The sequence below is a fragment of the Nomascus leucogenys genome, chromosome 16 (genome assembly GCF_006542625.1).
Source record: "Nomascus leucogenys isolate Asia chromosome 16, Asia_NLE_v1, whole genome shotgun sequence".
Taxonomy (NCBI): Eukaryota; Metazoa; Chordata; class Mammalia; order Primates; family Hylobatidae; genus Nomascus; species Nomascus leucogenys.
Genome location: NC_044396.1, coordinates 28541392 through 28561120, shown reverse-complemented (window position 1 = coordinate 28561120; position 19729 = coordinate 28541392).

Here is a 19729-nt window from a genome sequence, read left to right as displayed (position 1 = left end):
CACATAAACAAATGAGTGTGGCTGTGTTCCAATAAAACTTGATTTACAAAAATAGGCAGCAGGCTAGATTTGGCCAATAGGCTAAATGGTAACCCCCAAATCACATCATTTTGCTAACCCTAGAAACACACCATTTACCTCTGCTCATATGTCTGTGTATATTCTTACCTCAGAATCCCTTCTCCCTCCACATAAAGGAGATAACCAAGTATACTACACCCAAGATTACACTGCCCCATCAGCTGGCTGTAGAAAAGAGGCCATAGTTAAGAAGCTGAGGGAGAATTATTGAATGCAAGAGTAGGTGGCTAAGGGGGTTAGGCTACATGTTTGTGTGATTTATTTGAGCCATTGGACTGTCTTGTTCCTTATCAATGTACTAGTATCATGATATGATGAGTTGCTATTTTGCTTATTTGACATTATGCTTTGGTAGATTTGACAATATCTAGCTATTAATAGGAAGCTCTGGTTACACAGTCACTGGATGTCCCATGGTCTGTTAGTTGTTTTTTGGATCTAGTTATGCTATTGGACATGGTTTTCAAATGGTAATTATTATTTTTTCTTTTTTAACAGAAGGCATGTTCTTGATCCAGAAACCTAGGATACTCACTGTGACTCTTTTGTTGAGATTTCTCAGATATGCCAGCAGTTGTTCTTATCTAGCATGAATATTTTCAGTAGTATTGTATTCGATGGCCACATGGCCCAAGAAGCAGAGCAATTTGTACCATATGTTCAGTATGCTACAGAGTCCTGTCATGCTCTGAACCCCACTCAAACTAGGTATTATTTCAAGTAACCTGATAAACAGGTCAAAGAAACATTCCTAAGGTAGTTTGTACTACCTTCTAAATCCAAGGAGGTCTGCTAGGTGCTATTCGTCCTTGTTAATGGTAAACAATACAACATGCAAAGCAAAATATATTTTCTCTTAGAAAGCTATCTTGGTGTGCCCTTGACTAATGAACTCCTAAAAACTTTATTGATATGGTGGACTTCTTAATCTTTCTAGTGTTTATATTCATTCCCAATACATATGTGTTCACTAGTCACCAGTATATCCAGAGTATTGCTACTTCTTGATCACCAGATATGATAAATGTAATGTCATGAATAAAGGGGCCAACATGATGTTCCATGGAATATCAAGAAAATTAAGTTCCCCTCAGATTGTATTATAATGCAAATTTCATGGTAATATAGATTTGGAGCAATATACTGACTGTGTACTATTGTCCTTTCCAGGTGTATGTGAACTGTTTTTATTTCCTTAGTAATGGGAATTGAAAAAACACAAATACCAAATTAATGGTCACAAACCAAGTTCAAGAGACGGTGTTGAACTGTGTTAGTAAAGATTTCATATATTCAACACAATAGCTTCAAGAATGGCTACCACTCAGTGCACCGTCATCTACCACAATTTCTTTCAGCATTATTTGTTTACCATTTGTTTCCCTTATGTTAGGATGTCATGAATGTTTTCTGGAATTTTAATATAGCTACTTTACTGAAATATTTTATAAACCCATAGGATTTTCAGTTAATTCCTTTTAATTTTTAAATATTCAATCTTATCTTTTGCAGATAATATCTTGTCTCTTACTTTCATATATACATATATATACTGTTTTATGTCTCAATGTATTTGCAGAATGACTAAAACAACATTAATGACTAATGACAACAGTAGCTGCCCTTCTGTAATTATCCACTATAAAGCAAATAGTATCGCCAGTAAGCATAATACTGCACTTCAGCCTGGACAACAGAGTGAGACCCTGTCTCAAAAAATAAATAAATAAAAATAAATAAATTATCAATATATTTATGAATTTGCTAGGCCAAAACAGTTTTTAGCAATTGAAAATTCACAAATAAGTGAGATGAAAAAAATTAAGTGTGAATTTCCAAATAGAATCTTCTTGCCTAAAGATTCATAGTTAGAGACCTTGGGAAAAAGTAATTCTTTTGAGAAATCCAACTTTCCATGTTTTGAACTACTAATACAAAAAAAAAACTCCACTAAGGAAACTTCAGATATGCAATTTTTAAAACAAAACATAAATAATAACTCAATGCAAAAGTCTTGATTTATTATGATAGCATTTATGGTCTTGATATCAAATATATACCTACATGGTGGATTGGAAGTGTATGCGCTCATAAAATCAATGTATGATATCAGAAAGATATTTTAGAATGAAATTTTTTGATTGTATATCTATTTTTAGTGTATATTATCAAAGAGAAATACAGAAGTGTTTGTAGGGGATAGTATGATCATGCATTTTGACTTGAAATATGACAAATATAAAAGTGAATGGTGAAGTGTTTAATGACAAAACAAATGAAATTTAACATAATTGACATGATTTTAAACTTGTTCAATATAATACATTAAGGGTATTATTAATGCAATTATAAAAATTACATGTTTATGTGTTAGGCAAAGGATATATCAAATTGCATGAATTAATTTCAGCTTTCGCTCTTCCCTGACTGTTGTGGCAATATCATAGAGGCCATGGCGCCTGTTTGTTTCTCAGAGATATTCTGGTAACAAGGGAACGGAAAAAAAATGAAAAATGATGTTGGCTATCCAGTAGGAGGTCTTCTCCATTTTGTTTCTGTTTTTATTTTCTCCAGAGGAGAAATGAGAACAAACAGAAAAGAAAAAATTTAAATCTCTCCACTTGTTGGTGGGCAAAATATTTTCTTTTGTGTAACAGTTCATGTGTTTTGGGCCCCTTTCATTTGAAAATGTCACAGGATATTTCAATTCCATTCGATCTGTTGAGTGGTTAGGATATCAACCATCGGTTGGTGTCTTGGATGACAACTACTAACATACCCTGGATGCTGTGCCTACTCCCCCAGAGGGAAACTTGTGGTGTGGGTCATGCTCACCAGCTGCAGCCAAAACGCATCAGTCTAATGAATGATTGAAGCAGGTCTTCAGAACCTCCCCAAACCTCTACTTGAAGCAAAATCGGTGGGCTACACTGATATAAATATAGCACTTATTGGTCCCTGTACATCCTATGTGCTAATCCAGCAAATGGAATTGAGTAGGAATATACAGATTTTGTCCTGCCTGGTGCCAGGGAAGACTGGGCTAGAGGGAAGAACTCACAGCGCTCAATAGACTCTCATTCTTCTGCTATGATATCCACAATCACTTCTGTGGAAAACAGTCGTGGAAATATGAAAGTCACAAGAAACATTTCCTAATCTGAATTATTCTCCCTTCCACTTAAGCTTTTGTCCACTGAGGAGAAAAATGTTCCTTAGTTTTGTAGAAATTACATACTTCCCTCTGCAAGATGACAAATTCAAGGAGGCATGAGATGGAACTCTTTGTTCATAGCATCCAACAGAGCCAGGGGTTACCAGAGTATAAATAACTCAACTGTCAATTCCTGGACACTGGATTCTGATACCTCTTAGTGATTTATGAATCACTTTTTATGCAGTGATGCGATGACAATAATTAGAAGCTGTATCTGGGAGACAGACCTGGGCTTTATTATAACCCTACCACTTATTACTTTATTACTACCCTACCAAGTGTCTTGACTTCTCTAATCTGTTTTCTGAGTAAAAATGAAGATCATCACTGCTACTGTGAAGATAAAATGAGATTGTATACAAACTGGTAAATTATGTATTCAATGTGTTTTTATTAATCCATATTAAATGTTATGCATGGGGCTCAGTGCTTGAGGTATACCAGTGAACAACACAGTCTCAAACCATGCTTATATTGTGCTTAAAGTCTAACACAATCCTTGGCATAAATTAGGTCCATAGTGGTCAAGACTTCTTTAGCTGCAAGTAACAGACATCCACTCTTAGCTAATTTAGGCCAAAATTGGGAAAATTATTAGATCATTGTGAAGAAACAACAAAGATTATCCAGTTTATGGCCTTGGAAGCTCACATTACCTGATCATAAACAGGAGCTGCACTCAAACTTAATTCTCCAGGAGTGGTGTGTAGATGGGATTTATTTTCTACAACTCAAATCCAGACTTCATACAAAGCTGCCAGACAACCTCTCAAACCCCACAAAGCTGGCATCTAGGTACTGAGTGCTAGGTACCTGAGCCTTTAATGTTTATTCTCCATATAAGACTATTTTCTTGCTTGCAGGAGATCAGTGACTCTCTCCTGGAGCAGAGATCTTCAGTGCCCAACATACCCATAGCCTCTGTACACATTTCCATGGGATGATAAGAGAGCAAGGAGTCCCACACCTCCTCTTGTAAAGCACAGGCTTTGAAGGTTTCTCAGTTAAACGTCTCCCATTTCACATGAAGTTGTGGCCTTATCTGTCCCCCAATATATTACGCTCACATAACCCACCTACAGTAAGGGCAGCAGCAGAGTCAGCCTCATGGATGTCTGGATGTAAGGATGCTTTATTTTTTCTCATTTTATATTGTTTTCTCATCATTACTCCTTTCTGTCTCTTAGCTTTATCTTCTAAGACCCTGGCTGTCCACTTGAGTCTGAACTACGGTTTTAAGTGCCACCAAGCTTATATCCCTAGAACCATATACCAAAAAGTGAGTAGAGAGAGTTCTTTCCCATTAGTTCTGATTATAATGAAAAATTGTGAGTAGGTACTCTTACAAAACTTGGGTTATGTGCCAATACCTGGATCAGTTACCGTGTTCAGGGAGGAATCATTGGAGGCACCCAATTTTGGATGCCCTGACTTATGTTTCTTTAGCTATTCATTCAACAAATACTAAGTGCCTACCATGAACAAAGCACTGTGATAGGACCTGGCGATACAAATGCAAAGAATTGGTGGCTGCTAACCTCAAGTAACCCATTGTCTAGTTGGGAAAGAAAGAATGCTATATATTGAAAATTGGTAATGTGTCAGGCCATCTTATTATGCATGTCACTAACCTTCAAAAAATTCTGTGGAATAGCTTTGTTATCACCTTTCAACAGAAAAACAAACAGAAGCTTTGAGTGAGACCATCATTAGCAGCTACATATTGAGAACCTGTTATGTGCTAGGCTGGTTCCTAGCTCTAGGGATCGGAGGTAAACAGATTAAATAATTTACTTCAGTTGTTGTATTTAGTTCTTTTTTTATATACGTACCTTCCTGACACCATGGTTTTGTACCTTTTGGAATTGACATAATTAATCATTCCATATGTCATTAAAATGTTACTGTGGAGACATTAGCGAAAACGGCAGAGCCACGCTTTGAACCCTGATTTGTTCAGTTCCACTACATCATGGGTCACTGTGTCACAATCTCTGAAAAGACTCTAATAAAAATTATTTATACTTTGCACATGATTTATAACTTTCTTGTTTAATATATCTTTTTAAATTATACTTTAGGTCAATGGAAAAAATCATGAAAATAACCCTATTTTACTGAATACCTGGACAAGCTATTTTTAGTTAAGAAGATCAGTTCAAACCAACCATTCTTATTTCAATACATCATCTCTTTCATTTTAACTAATTCAAGGTCAGTTTGAAGATCAGATAGAAATTCAGTTTTCTCAGATTTTGCCTCCAAATCATGACAACTGGTCTCCCCCAAAGCTCCACATATAGGGTCTCGTGGCCTTGCTCTGAATGCTTAGAGATGTGGCAACAGTGAGAGGAATGAGGAAAGCAGTGGGGAGGTTTCAATCCTCTTTTATCAGGTAAAAAGGAGCACCAGAATGAAAGACTTAATTAAAAGATTACAAAGAGATTTTTAAAAGCAAGGCTGTACCATAGGACACAGCACTGGGATAAGGATGAAGAAGTAGTACAGCTATTGCCCTGACAAAGAAAAAACAACAACGACAAAAATTTAGCCCCAGGTTCAACTAAAAAACCATTTCAGAGAATGTAATTATAAGTGGTGAAAACATGTTGTATATATTTGTCCAATTGCCTGGTAACAACTTCAAGGGCTCAGGCTGTCTAAATCACTTTTTGGAACAAAGGGTGGATAGAAATAGATGAATCAAATATGGTATAAGGATGAAACAAGAGTTCCTTGACGGGTTTAGTGACAACATTTAGGTGCCATTTTCTTCTTGTCCCCTCTTTAATTTAAAAATAGCACAGAATTGCACATGTTAATATGTCATGCTGTGTGCTCATAAATTGGCATTGAGTCTTTCAATACCTTCTGAAAACAAAAATCCTAGAACTCTGCTGTTTCTATGGCAACCGCATTTTAAGAAGGTGAGGTTTCCAGTTTCATAGAGCCGAAAGGCTCTATTAACGTCAGGTTTCAATGATTCTGAAACCGTGGTGTCAGGAGGAGTCAATACAACACATGAGATTCAGATTGACCCCACTCGGCATTTATTTTTCTGCTCAAATAAAGTCTAAAAGCCAATAAAATAAATTATTTAAATGGTAATTATTTTACTATAATCCAATATCATGTGACATTAATACTGACAATATGTAGATTGAAATTCTAATGGCAAACATGAAGAAATGTTAGAACATCATTCTCAGCAAACTAACACAGGAACAGAAAACCAAACACCGCATGTTCTCACTCGTAAGTAGAAGTTGAACAATGAGAATACATGGACAAAAGGAGGGGAACATCACACACCGGGGCCTGTTGGGGGGTGAGGGGAAAAGGGAGGGAGAGCATCAGGACAAATACCTAATGCATGTGGAGCTTAAAACCTAGATGTCGGGTTAATGGGTGCAGCAAACCACCACGGCACATGTATACCTGTGTAACAAACCTGCAGGTTCTGCACATGTATTCCAGAACTTAAAGTATAATTTTAAAAATAAAAAAATTAGGGGCTGGGCGCAGTGGCTCACACCTGTAATTCCAGCATTTTGGGAGGCCCAGGTGGACAGATCACCTGAAGTCAGGAGTTCAAGGCCAGCCTGGCCAACATGGTGAAACCCCGTCTCTACAAAAATACAAAAATTAGCTGAGCATGATGGTGGGTGCCTGTAATCCCAGCTACTCAGGAGGCTGAGGCAGGAGAATCGCTTGAACCCAGGAGGCAGATGTTGCACTGAGCCAAGATAGCGCCACTACACTCCATCCTGGGAGACAGAGAAAGACTCTGTCTCAAAAATAAATAAATAAATAAATAAACAAATAAATAAATAAATAAAAATAAAATAAATAAATAAAAAAAAAGAACTGGAACCAAAAATCTTTACCTAATACATTTCATTGCACGAGATCTGATGTGGTTATTCGGCTTCATACAAAGAATAATATAGTATTATTAATATCACCTGCTTCTCTGTATCCAAGATCCACAAAGGGTCTAAAATAAAATTTGAATTTGGAAAGAAAATAAAAACAGAAATATTTTGTAAAAGAGATATTCTCTGGTCCAGGAATAAAAAGACATTCCAGTTGAGCATGGTATATTAATTTGCCAGGGCTCTGGTAACAAAGTACTACAAACTTGGTGGCTTAACAACAGAAGTGTATTACGTCACAGTTCTGGAGGCTAAAAGTCAAGATGTTGGCAGGGCTGGCTCCTTCTTGAGAGCTGTAAAAGATAATTGAGTCCACGCTTCTCTAGTAACCTCTGCTGATTTTCTGACAATCTTTGGTGTTCTATGGTTTGTAGACATATCACTCCAATGTCTGCCTCATATTCACGTGTGTGTGTGTGTGTGTTTTTGCCCAAATTTCAACATTGTATAAGAACAGCAGTCATATTGGGGCAGAGCTCACTCTGCTCTAGGATGACCTCATCTTAACTAAGTACAACTCTATGTCCAAATGAGGTCACATTCTGAGGCACTCCAGGGTAGGACTTCAATGTATAAATTCAATACATAGTGCGCAGATTCTATTTCATCCCTGAGCTAAGTGTAACACATTCGTTATCTCCTTTAATCCTCACAGTAATACTGTGACCAGAAGATTAAGTGCCATAAATATTCTCAAATTTTATTGTGCTTAGGCATCAGTGGGTTATCTTTTTAAAATGCAGATCCAATTCAGCAGATTGGGGTTGGAGTCTGGCATTCTGTATTTCTAACAATTCCCAGGTTAAGTTCATGACTCTAGTTGCAGAACCCTATGAGCAGCAAGGACTGACACAGCTGTGAATGAAGGCCCTAATTCTGAAGGCCAAGACATTTCTACTATAGCATTCTACTCCTCAAAAGAAGGAGAAAGGAGAAAAAAATAAACAGAAAGAATAAAAGAGGAGAATAAGAGATGAAAAAGATTAGGAATATGACGTAGAAATTTTTTATCTAGTGCAATTTAAAAAACCCAATGGAATCAGTCACCCAAAAAAGAATAAGAAACATCAATATCTTTTTCCAAATGTAAAGTAACTACATGGCACCCAAGAATGTGGCTAGATACTTTACTAAGACACTAAGACTTTATTTCTTATATAATCTATAACAGAGATCAGCGAATGTCTTCCTTAAAGGGGCATATAGTAAATATTATAGATTTTGTTGCCAAAAACCACAATCAAGACAATTATGTGGGTATTGATATAACTATTTAAAATATGAGCATCTAAACCATTCTTAGCTCACAGGCTATCCGGAAAATAAAACAAAAAAGAACAGAACAAAACAAAACAGAAAAAACAGGTGGCTTACTGACCACTAAGTTGGTGGCTTACTGATCATTAAGTTTATATCTGCAAACTTAATGAGCTACTTTGATCTATGATGATGGTTAACATTGTGCTAAGACAATATATAATGGATCCAAGATTGAACTGTAGATTGGAGTTGGAACCCAGACATCCAAGTGGAAAATAGAGGACATCACTTGGAGGTATGGTGCAAGACATGTTTCACTGGAGGTGACACCCAGGACAACCTGCTGTTGGGAGACTCAGAGGCACCAGACCATGTAACCAGCTCGGTCAAAGCAGCAAGTGGTGTGAAGCTGAAAACTTGTAATTCACTTAGCACAGAATAAATAGTAAATAAATGTCAGTTAATACATTTTTATTATTGTTATCTTGTATCAGAAAAACACAGCCTGGACGCTAGGTGGAAATAGGTATAACTTGAAGAAATAACAGCTTTTTCATAGATCCTGGAAAAGGAAAAATAAAAAACCAGACATTGTCAGAATGAAGGACTTTCTTAGTGACCCAACTGCTCAGCCAAACTGGGTCAAAATAACTCTCTCTATCCCTCTCTGTCAGACATTTCTCCGTCCACCGTCAATAGCTGTAGTCCCCAGCCATACTTTAGTAAAACAAGTTTGTTGCACTTAAAATGTATATAGGTCAGAAAATGTTTTCTTGTAGGTGATTAACTGCTAAATGAACTGAGAATAGTTGAAGGTCATATTTCAAAGGCACTCCAAAGTCTCAGAAAGTAGCAGCCATGTCTCCAGTTGATAACTCTGTGAAAGGGAACATAAAACCCTGGAGTAATCACGGTTTCAGTAATAATTTCTCTTTGGAAGTTTTTGCTGCGCAAGGTTATACACAGTGAATCAGCCTTGCAAGCATATGTATATGGCTGCATCCAGTAGCAGGCATCTGTTCTCCTATGCCTCCTGGTGCCAGCATTTGCACAATGCACTGCTCAACGCCCTCCATTGCAACTACTCTTTCTGGTGACTTTGTGTAGAACTCCTCTGGGAGAAGGAGGCAGAGAGGCAGCATTGGCTCCGAGACTTTGTACACAAAGGACTAGCAATACATTTTTTGTGATGATAATGTTCATCCATGACATCCATAGCTCATGGAATGGCAATGTTTCCCAAAGTGGGTCTACAGAATACACTGTTTATTTTTCTGTTATGTATTTCAGAAACTTATTTGGCCACAATTTTTTTCCATCAAGAATTATTATAATCCTGCGAAACATACATGAGAAAATATTGCAAACCAAAAAAATTAAAAAACACAGTTCACTAATTTCGCCAGTAGCCAGAGTTTCTGTGTATTTGTTTAGACAATAAGGGAACATGGCTTCACAAAACTGACTGGTTCCAGGATTTCAGAAAGATAGTTTAAAATCTAAGGGAGAGAAACTAGATATTTTTCCTCTAAGAATGGGAATGAGAAAAGGATGTCCACTCTCAACATTCCTATTCAACATCACATTGGAAGTTTTGGCTAATGCAATAAGAAATGGAAAGGAAATAAAATGTATGTAGATTGAGAAAGAAGACATAAAATGTCTGCTTGTAGATGGCATGCTTAAACCACCACCACCAATAACAGCAACAAACTGTTGTAATTAGTAAGTGGTATAGTAAAGTTGCAGGAAGGGGGTAATATTTAAAAAGTACACTGCTTACTTATATACCAGCAGTGAACAATGGTAATTTGGAATTAAAACACAATTCTATATACATTAGCAGCAAAATAAATGAAATAATGCAGAGCAGTAGTACATGACTATAGTCCCAGCTACTCAGGAGCCTGAGGTGAGAGGATCACTTGAGCCCAAAAGTTTGGTCCAGGCTGGTGAACACACTGAGCCTGTAGCTAAGAAGAAAAAGAAAAAAAACCTTATGTATAAATATAACCAACCATAAAAATCTAACCATATATGTACAAGATCTACATGAAAAAAACAAAACTCTGATTTAAAAAATGAAAACTCTCCACAAATGGAGGGATATTCCATAATGTGGCATAAATTGAGTCAATATTGTCAAAATGTCAGTTCTTCCTAACTTGATGAATAGATTCAATGCAATTTCAGTCAAAATCCATCAAATTACTTTGTGGACTATCAACAAAATGATCCTGGAGCTTATATGAAGAGCAAAAAAAAAAAAAAAAAAAAAAGACTAGACAAAGTAATATTGAAGGAGAAGAATAAAAAGAATAAAACCAGAGGACTGATACTGTCTTACTTCAAGACTTACTGTAAGGCTGTAGTAATAAAGATAGTGTGGTTTGGTATAAGTCTAGGCATGGTTCCATAGATATAGATTTACTGAATAATTACTGAAGTCTACTCCAGGCTTTTATGTTTCCTTTCATAAACAGAGCTATCAAGTGTGGACATGGATACTATTTTCTGAGTCTTGAGAGTGCCTTTGAAATATTACCTTCGACTTTTTCTCAGTTCACTTAGTAGTTTTCCACAGGAAAACATTTTCCAACCTATATAGTAGAGAGAGCCCAGAAATAGACACATTTATAGTCAAATTATCCTTGATAAAGAAGTAAAGGCAATTACATGAAGAGAAAGAATAGTCTGTTCAACAAATGGTACCAGGACAACTGGATGTCAACATGCAAAAAGAATCTAGATAACAGACCTCACATCTTTCAGAAAATGTGACTTAAAATGGATTATAAACCCAAAAATAAAATACAAAACCGTAAGACTCCTAGAAGATAACATAGGAGAAAATCTAGGTGAACTTGAGTTTGGGGATGACTTTTTAGATTGAAAATTATACACTAAAGATTCATGGAAGAAAAACTGATAAGTTGAATTTCATTAAAATTAAAAGCTTCTGCCTTGAAAAGACATTGTTAAGAGAATGGAAAGATAAGACTGGGAGAAAATATTTGTAAACCACATCTGAATAAAGGACCGGTATTTCAAATATATAAAGAACTCTTGAAACCCAACAATAAGAAAATAACTCATTTAAAAAATTGACAAAAGATATGAGGAGACACTTCACCAAGGAAGATATGCAGATGGCAAAAAAAAAAGCATGTAAAAGGATGCTCAGCATCAAATATCACTAGAGAACTGCAAATAAAAACATCAAGATACTACTATACATGATTAGAATGGTCAAAATCCAAAACACTGTCAGCACCAAATAACGGCAAGGATGTGGAGCAGCAGAACTCTTTTTTGTTGCTGGTGAGAATGCAAAATGGTACAACCACTTGGAAGACAGTTTTGGAATTTTCTTACAAAAGGAAACCCACTTTTACCACATAATCCAGCAATTGAGTTTCTTCACATTTAACCAAAGGAATTGAAAACTTAACGTCCACACAAAATCCAAAATGTGAGACCAACCAGAATATCTGTCAGTAGCTGAATGGGTAAACAGACTGGTACATCTATACATTAGAAATATTTTGGCCGGGCACGGTGGCTCGCACCTGTAATCCCAGCATTTTGGGAGGCTGAGGCAGGTGGATCACCTGAGGCCAGGAGTTCAAGACCAGCCTGGCCAATATGGTGAAACCCCATCTCTACTAAAAATACAAAAATTAGCCGGGCATGGTGGTGGGCGCCTCTAGTCCCAGCTACTCAGGCAGGAGCTACTGAGGCAGGAGAATCACTTGAACCAGGGAGGCGGATGTTGCAGTGAGCTGAGATCGTGCCACTGCACTCCAGCCTGGGTGACTGAGTGAGAATCCATCTTAAAAAAAAAAAAAATCAATTTAAGGAGAAATGAGCTGTTAAGCCATTAAAAAATGGAAGAAACTTAAATATGCATTACAAACTGAAAGAAGCCAATCTCAAAAGCTACATACTATGACTCCATCTGTATGACATTCTGAAAAAGGCAAAACTATGGGGACATTAAAAAGATAAGCGGTTGTCAGGGATTCAGGGGACGGAGGGAAGGAAAAACAGGTAGAATGCAGAGGTGTTTAAGGGTTGTAAAACTATTTTGTATGACACTGAAATGGTGACATATGTCATTACACATTTGTCAAAACTCATATAATGTATAACACCAAGAGTGAACCCTAATGTCAACCATGAACTTTAATTAATAATAATGTATCAATATTGGCTCACCGATTCTAACAAATTGTACCACATCAATGCAAGATGTTTATAGTAGGCAAAAGTAGGGGATATGGAACAAGTAAGTGGTTATATGGAAATTCTGTACTTTTTGCTCAATTTTTCCATAAATCTAAACTGCTTTAAAAGTTAAGTCTACTATTTATTTTTTAAAAATCTAAGAGCAAAACCATAGTCACCAGTAGAGCATACTGGGTCCCTCTAAATTCTTTTTGCATATAAAGCAACTTTTCTCTATTCTATAATATTGAATAATTATCCCTAATATTTTAAAAAGAAAACTTGGAAACAAACACAAATTTTAAACACAATTGTCCCATTCTTCAAAAAAAGAGCTTAGTATTCATAATATCAATATATGCTTAACACTAAGGTGGATACACTCTAGAGAAATCAACCAAAAGATGATAATTCTCATGATAAAATAATTTTCAGAAGACAAATGATATAAATAAAGTAAGAATTCTAAATAAAAATGGGTACTTCTTCATTTTTGCTTTGTGGGGAAAACATCAATGCTGTAGCAATCACACTTTTGAAATACCATTCTAAACCTAGCTTTGGTAAGCAATTGCCTGCTGCTTTTTAACTTTGCACAAACATCAATATGAAATACATCAAATATATTCTTATAGATAGTTGGTTTAATATGAGTGAAAAATTTCCACCTTTAAAACATTGCATTTTCTTTCAAGTGGTTATAATGATGCCAAAGATTCCTAAGGGAGATATTACACTGATTTATAAATCCATATTACACTGCCTGGTAGAAAAATATATTAAAAGACAAGCGAAATGCAAAGCTGAAGAGATTCTCCACCCAGTGGCTCCATCAGATCTCACTCTTTTAGGTATGTTTGGAATGTTTCCCAGTGTTAGCCACCTTGTTTTAGGAAGCTTGAGTAGAATGTAATAATTTGAGGAGCTGGAAATGGTATTAATAGCAACTCCATGAACTGCATCTTATCTCATATTTACCTGGATAAGAGGTTTGTATCTTTCTTATCGATATCAATATTAACATAGGTACAGATATAGAGAGAGTATCAAATTTCATCAACTACTGATGTAAATTTTAGCAACATCTGGGTGAGCATCAACACAGATAGGTATAGGGAACTTAAGAAACAATTGAATCGATGGAGAAGACACTCAGTGGGAGCAGAACGAAAGGAAGAATAAAGCACTAATTTGCACTTGCTAAGTACCTGCTCTATTCTGAATACGTGATGAGCTGGAAAACAATTAGTGTACTTCTTCAAATATTTTCTCTTAATTTTATGCCATTAATTCAGCACTCAGGTGGAGCTCAGAGTAATGGTTTTGTAAATGTCATTCAAATTCTCAGCAGTTCCTTACAGGTGGGTGGAGTCTGTCCAGGTGCTGTCTCTTCCCGCACCCAGGGATAGAGATGAGAAAGAAGACAACTTCAGCGGTGGGGCAGCTGGGCTAGGGGTTGTAGTGCCACTCAAGTCCATCGCATTTCCGTGCTGTACTCTATCTCCATTTGATTTCTTTCATTAATTGGTTGAGAGTTGAGCAATCAAACCATATATTTCCCTTTTCCTCTCATCACTCCTCATAGTGCCTAGCACAGTGTTGCATAAACACTGACTATTTAAGTGGCACCAAATGGGAAGAAAAACTCCTTTAGATTTTAGAAGAAATATCCATTGTAAAATGTGCATTTCAAATGAAATTTTTAGCTATATTTCACATTTCTCACTTCCTTTGTGTTTGGCACACATTTTAGGTAGAGAAAGGTTTGCACACATACCAATTAAATAATTACCATAATTGTCAGAGGCTTCTGGGAACAAGATGCATAATTGACTTTTCATGATATTATGAATATTTTCACATCAACTACTTTGACAAAGTATAACAGTGAGTCATTTTAGAGATTCTCAATCAGGCATTTCTAGGATAGCAGGGTAGCTGCTACCAGAGCCCCCCAGCTGGCTGCCTCGAGCCCCAGCAGCCTTGCCTGTGGAGCATGGAGGCTGCCTGTCTGTGACAGGGTCTGATAACGTTTCCCAAGAAGCTAACACCAATTAGGAACTCCTGCAGGGCCCCTAACCCTTGCTGTTCCATTGTAATGGGCTATGCCCAGCTAGATTAGGAGGGTCTTCACAGTGTGACCAGCTGCCTCTGTAGGCAGATGAAGGGAATGCCACTGCCAGAGGGGACAGGTGGCCTGTGGATCTGTATGAAGAGCAGTCAGGTGTGGCCATTCAGGGGAGGAGGACAGGATGGAAAGGCTGGGACAGGAGAGGATCTTGACATGCACTGAACTCCCCATCTGTCTGTTTGTCACTTATGTGCCCTTTTAGAGGTGTTCTTCTTATCTTTACAGTGACAGCTCTAAACTCACATGTACTTTGTGTAATTTAGGGCTTCATCTTTGTTTTGTATAATACGAAAAGTTCAACTTGATTGAAAATTTCCTCATGTTTGGAGGAAATATAATTACATTTATCATTTTTTTAAAAGAAAATATATTTTACATAGAATTTTACCACAGTAAAGTTTTAAAAGTTTTAAAATTTCTTAAAACTTTGTATTACCTACTTGGGCAACCAATGTTGGCACTGATGATGACAAGCAAGCATTTAAAAAGATCATCATTAAAAGTTGTTCACCAGGTACTGTTGTTTGCGAATGAAAGTTTAAGTTTCACATTAAAATTTATAAAATTAATTTTTGAAATCATACTCATTAAGTAATGTCTTCTTTTAATCTGTGATTTTATTTCTCATAATTATAAAACATAAGGAAATGTTAATAAATGTTTTACCATATCATAATTTTCCATGTTACTTCACTGTTCTCTACAAATGCTGTTAATTTTATCTTTCCCAGGCTATGAAAAGGGTTGGAGGCACTTCTTTAAAAGCTCAAAGTGTAAACATTTTACATTGAGCCACAGGACCTGAGCTAGAAAGAGTTACCTTCAAAAGGGAAATATTGGGCTGGGCACAGTGGCTCACACCTGTAATCCCAGTGCTTTGGGAGGCTGTGGTGGGAGGATTACTTGAGGCCAGGAGTTTGAGGCTTCAGTGAGCCTTGATTGTGCCACTATATTCCAGCCTAAGCAACAGAGCAAGGCTTTATTTAAAAAAAATAAATAAAAAAAATAAGAAGTCAGCTCTTTACACTTTGCCGTAGTTGAGACTAGATAAAGCCTCTAGAGGAATCCTATCTAAATTCTGAGCAGCTATGATTGCATGATTCTCACCTCATGCCTTCTTTCCCCTGTATACTTCACAGTTCAGAGTAGTGGGGCCTCGGGACTTCCAAAGCCTCGGTTTCTATACTGCAATTTTATTTTCTCTATCTTGATCCTCTAAACACTTGACATTACAATATTTTATATCTGTATCTTTATCTCTTCAAGTAATAACAGAACAAACATAGCTTTTAATCTTTCTTTTCTAAATCACTGGCTGATAGGTAAAACAGTAGATTAAATATCCATGCACCAGCTTGCATGTACCAAAATATTACTTAATTTAAATCTCCAGCACTGAATTAAACTTAGATTGGCAGCTTTTACTTCAGTAATAATACGAATTTTGAAGTTAATAATTCGAAGCATCTCATTCACTTCTGGTTTAAATGTGATCAATTGAGGATTTAAATGTGGGCTACACAAGATAGCCTCCCCTTCCTCCCCCTCTCCCTGCTCCTATCACCTCTTCTTCTTTCTTTTTTCTCCAGGTGATCAAAGGGTGTGGGCGCTGGGTCTGTGTGCTATCACCTGGTGTTTTAATTGATCTCTTCTGCTCTTGGATGTTGTGCTGTGGCCTCCATTGACCTGTGGCTTGTCTCAACTGGACTTTGAACATCGTGCTCTAGCATCTGCTGCTGGCAGCCATGACCTCTGCAGCAGGCATTATGGTTGGTCATCAATATCTGGCTCTCCTTGACATCTGAGTTCCTGCACAACCCCGTTTCCTTACTGTCAGAGCACTATTTACTGTGAAGTTAATGAAGCTTAAGCTTCAGGGCCTGTATTAGTTTATTGCTGCCTAACAAATAACCACAAACACAATGGCTTAAAACACAGATTTATTATCTCCCAGTTTCTGTGAGTCAGGAATCCAGCATGTTTTAGCCGGGTTCTCTCACAGGCCATAACCAAAGTGACAACTGTTGCCTTCTCATGTGGAGTTTGGACTAGGGAAAGATCTGCCTCCAAGTTCCCTCAAGTTGTTGGCAGAATTTACTTCTTTCCTTGTAGTTCTGTGACTGAGTGGCGTGTTTGCTTTTTAGCTGTCTGACGAGGACCACTATTAAGCACTGCAGGGCTACTCTTAGATCCTTGCCGAAGAGTCCTCTCTATAGACAGCCCTCTCACACTTTAAATCTGCCTTCTAGAAAGACCTAATTCCTTTAAAGACATCAGAGCTGGTGCGTTTCTACTTCTGCTGCATGCTCTTAGCCAAAGCAGGTCACAAGGCCAGCAAAAATCAGGGGTTGAGGAAAGAGATTCCACTTCTTACCAGGAGAAACTGCAAAGTCAATGCAAAGAGCATGAACATGGGTAAGAATGAAGAACTGGGACCATTTTTAAATTACTCTAACCACAACATCTTTTAGGTTCTAGCCTTTTGGAATATTTCAGCTGCTTTTCTGTTTTTAGTTTTTTGTTTGTTTGTTGTTTTCTTTCGCAGGAAGCCTGGCTCTTGAAAATGAAAGATTTGCTTTCGTGTTTCTACGATCAGCTTTTAAAAGTTCATTCAGAATGTTAACTCACTGCTCTGCATGGGGCTGCATTTGCTCTCCTCTGAGCTTGGTGTATATAAAAACTTACTGATATAGTAGGAATGGTAGAGGAGGGTCATTGGTAACAAGAAAAATTTTGCAGAAAGCCTCTTTTTAATGTTTCAAAATATGATTCTATTATATAGATGGACAATATAGAAACATTAGAAAACATAAATAAGGAGAAGGAGATTAAAAATCACTATGCAGATCACTCTAAAGAAAGTTATTACTATTAACATAAATAAGTCCTTTCGTGTGTATATATGTGAATATAGAGACAGTCTTCATTAGAGGATGACTGATAAAACAATAAATAACTTGACTTTTAATTTTCGTATCATGAATATCTTTGTATAATATTACATATTCTTTTACTGAACTATTTTGTGAACTGTAAATTAGACACATAGCAATGTATTTAACCCATCTCCAGTTTTAAGATGTTTAAAACATTTCTCATACTTTGGACATCCTTGTAGTTAAAACTGTGCAAATGTCCCACTAAACTTTTAGGATAAATTACGAAGTGTGAAAAATGTTTATAAAACATATATAAAAACTAAAAACTTTTTATAAAAATGAAAAATTTCCCTTCAGAGGTTTATACAAATTTGTATACCTAACAGAAATTTGAATTCGGGTTGTCTAAATACACCCTGTTGGGTTATTGTGATTAAATGATTTTAAAAAGGGAAAAGCCTTATAGATCAAATAGTTCAAAAATGTATATATATTTCCTTTTATTTCTGCATATTTGTATACCTATAGATTGAATATTGTCTCATCATCTACTTTTGTGGACAATTTCATGTCTTCCGTGAATTGTCTGTTTTGCCCGTTTTTATTGAAGTGTTTATTATTTTACTTACTAATTTTAAGGCAATTAATGGATTAGAAATAATACTTATTTACATTTTATATGTATGTACATATATAACATTTTTCCAAAATTTTTATTTGGTTTTAATTTTTTTCTTGGATTTCAATTAGAGTTTAAGTAGACTAAAATATTTATGGTTGTCTTTAAATTAGACACTCAACCACTAAAAAATTCAGGGATTGATATGATCAGACCATATAGTTTTGCCTCTATGAGACTATTTTTGTCTCTTTAGCAGAATGAAAACATAATGTGTAATTTATTAAAAGACTATGATCATTGATAGAGACCTTATGTATTAATAGTGAGCTTGCTCTTAGTGCACCCTGGGTATTTGTCTTCATTGAATGCATTTGTGACAAATAGAAGGAAGGGAGCGAGAGCGGGGTAGCTAGGCTTAATTGTGCTTTTTGAAAGGGCCCATTTATTCTCATTTTAAATAGCTGCTCACATCTATGCATTTACATTTTCATTGGTCATAATTTTGAAACAGATGCTAAGTATGCTGAGGTGAGTAAAGAGGAAAACAGAAACAGATAATATTTGGTTTTGATGATAAAAAGGCATAAAATAAAAAAAGGCAGCTAAAAATAAGTAATAATTCTAAATTAATTTTATTAAGTGCTCAATTATTAAATTTGCATATATGTCAAGACAAAGATCTAGGCTGATTCTAACACACAAAAAAGCAAACGTACTTTCATATCCCTTTTTTATATTATTATAAACATTTTTATCATAGGTATTATGATTAAAAAGTCATATATTCCTCATTTATAGTGGCAGAAGGCCTTTATTAAATATGTATTAATAATTAGGCCATGAAAATGGAAGTACAAACAAAATGAAGAATAAGGAATAGAGTTGGTCCTTTTTGCTGCATGCAGTAATACAAAATTTAATCTGTATCCATGTAAAAGCAACTAGTAGTTTTAATTAAATGAATGATTATAATTAGATATCATGGTGCTGACTAGGTCAGCTGCAATAATCTATGAAGATTCATTGACTCTAGATGCTCCATCATAACATAGTTAAAGCAGCAATACATATTTGCATTTTGAAGCTATCTAAAAAGCTTATGTAATATTACAAAGCTAACAGAGAGTAAAATAATGTCTGCTAATCAGATAGTAAAAATCTGAAACTGACTATAGTTAAGCATACCATGCCTGATTATCTGATCAAGGTAATGAATACTTTGATTTATAACATTACTCTTTCTACTAAACATTTCGTGTGATCGATTGTGCTCCAGGGTAAAGACCCATCTGTCGAAAGGTGGAATTTAATTTAGGAGAAAGAAACTCTCCTAAGAAATTAAAAGGAAAAAATCTATCTGCTGGAAAATGACTGATT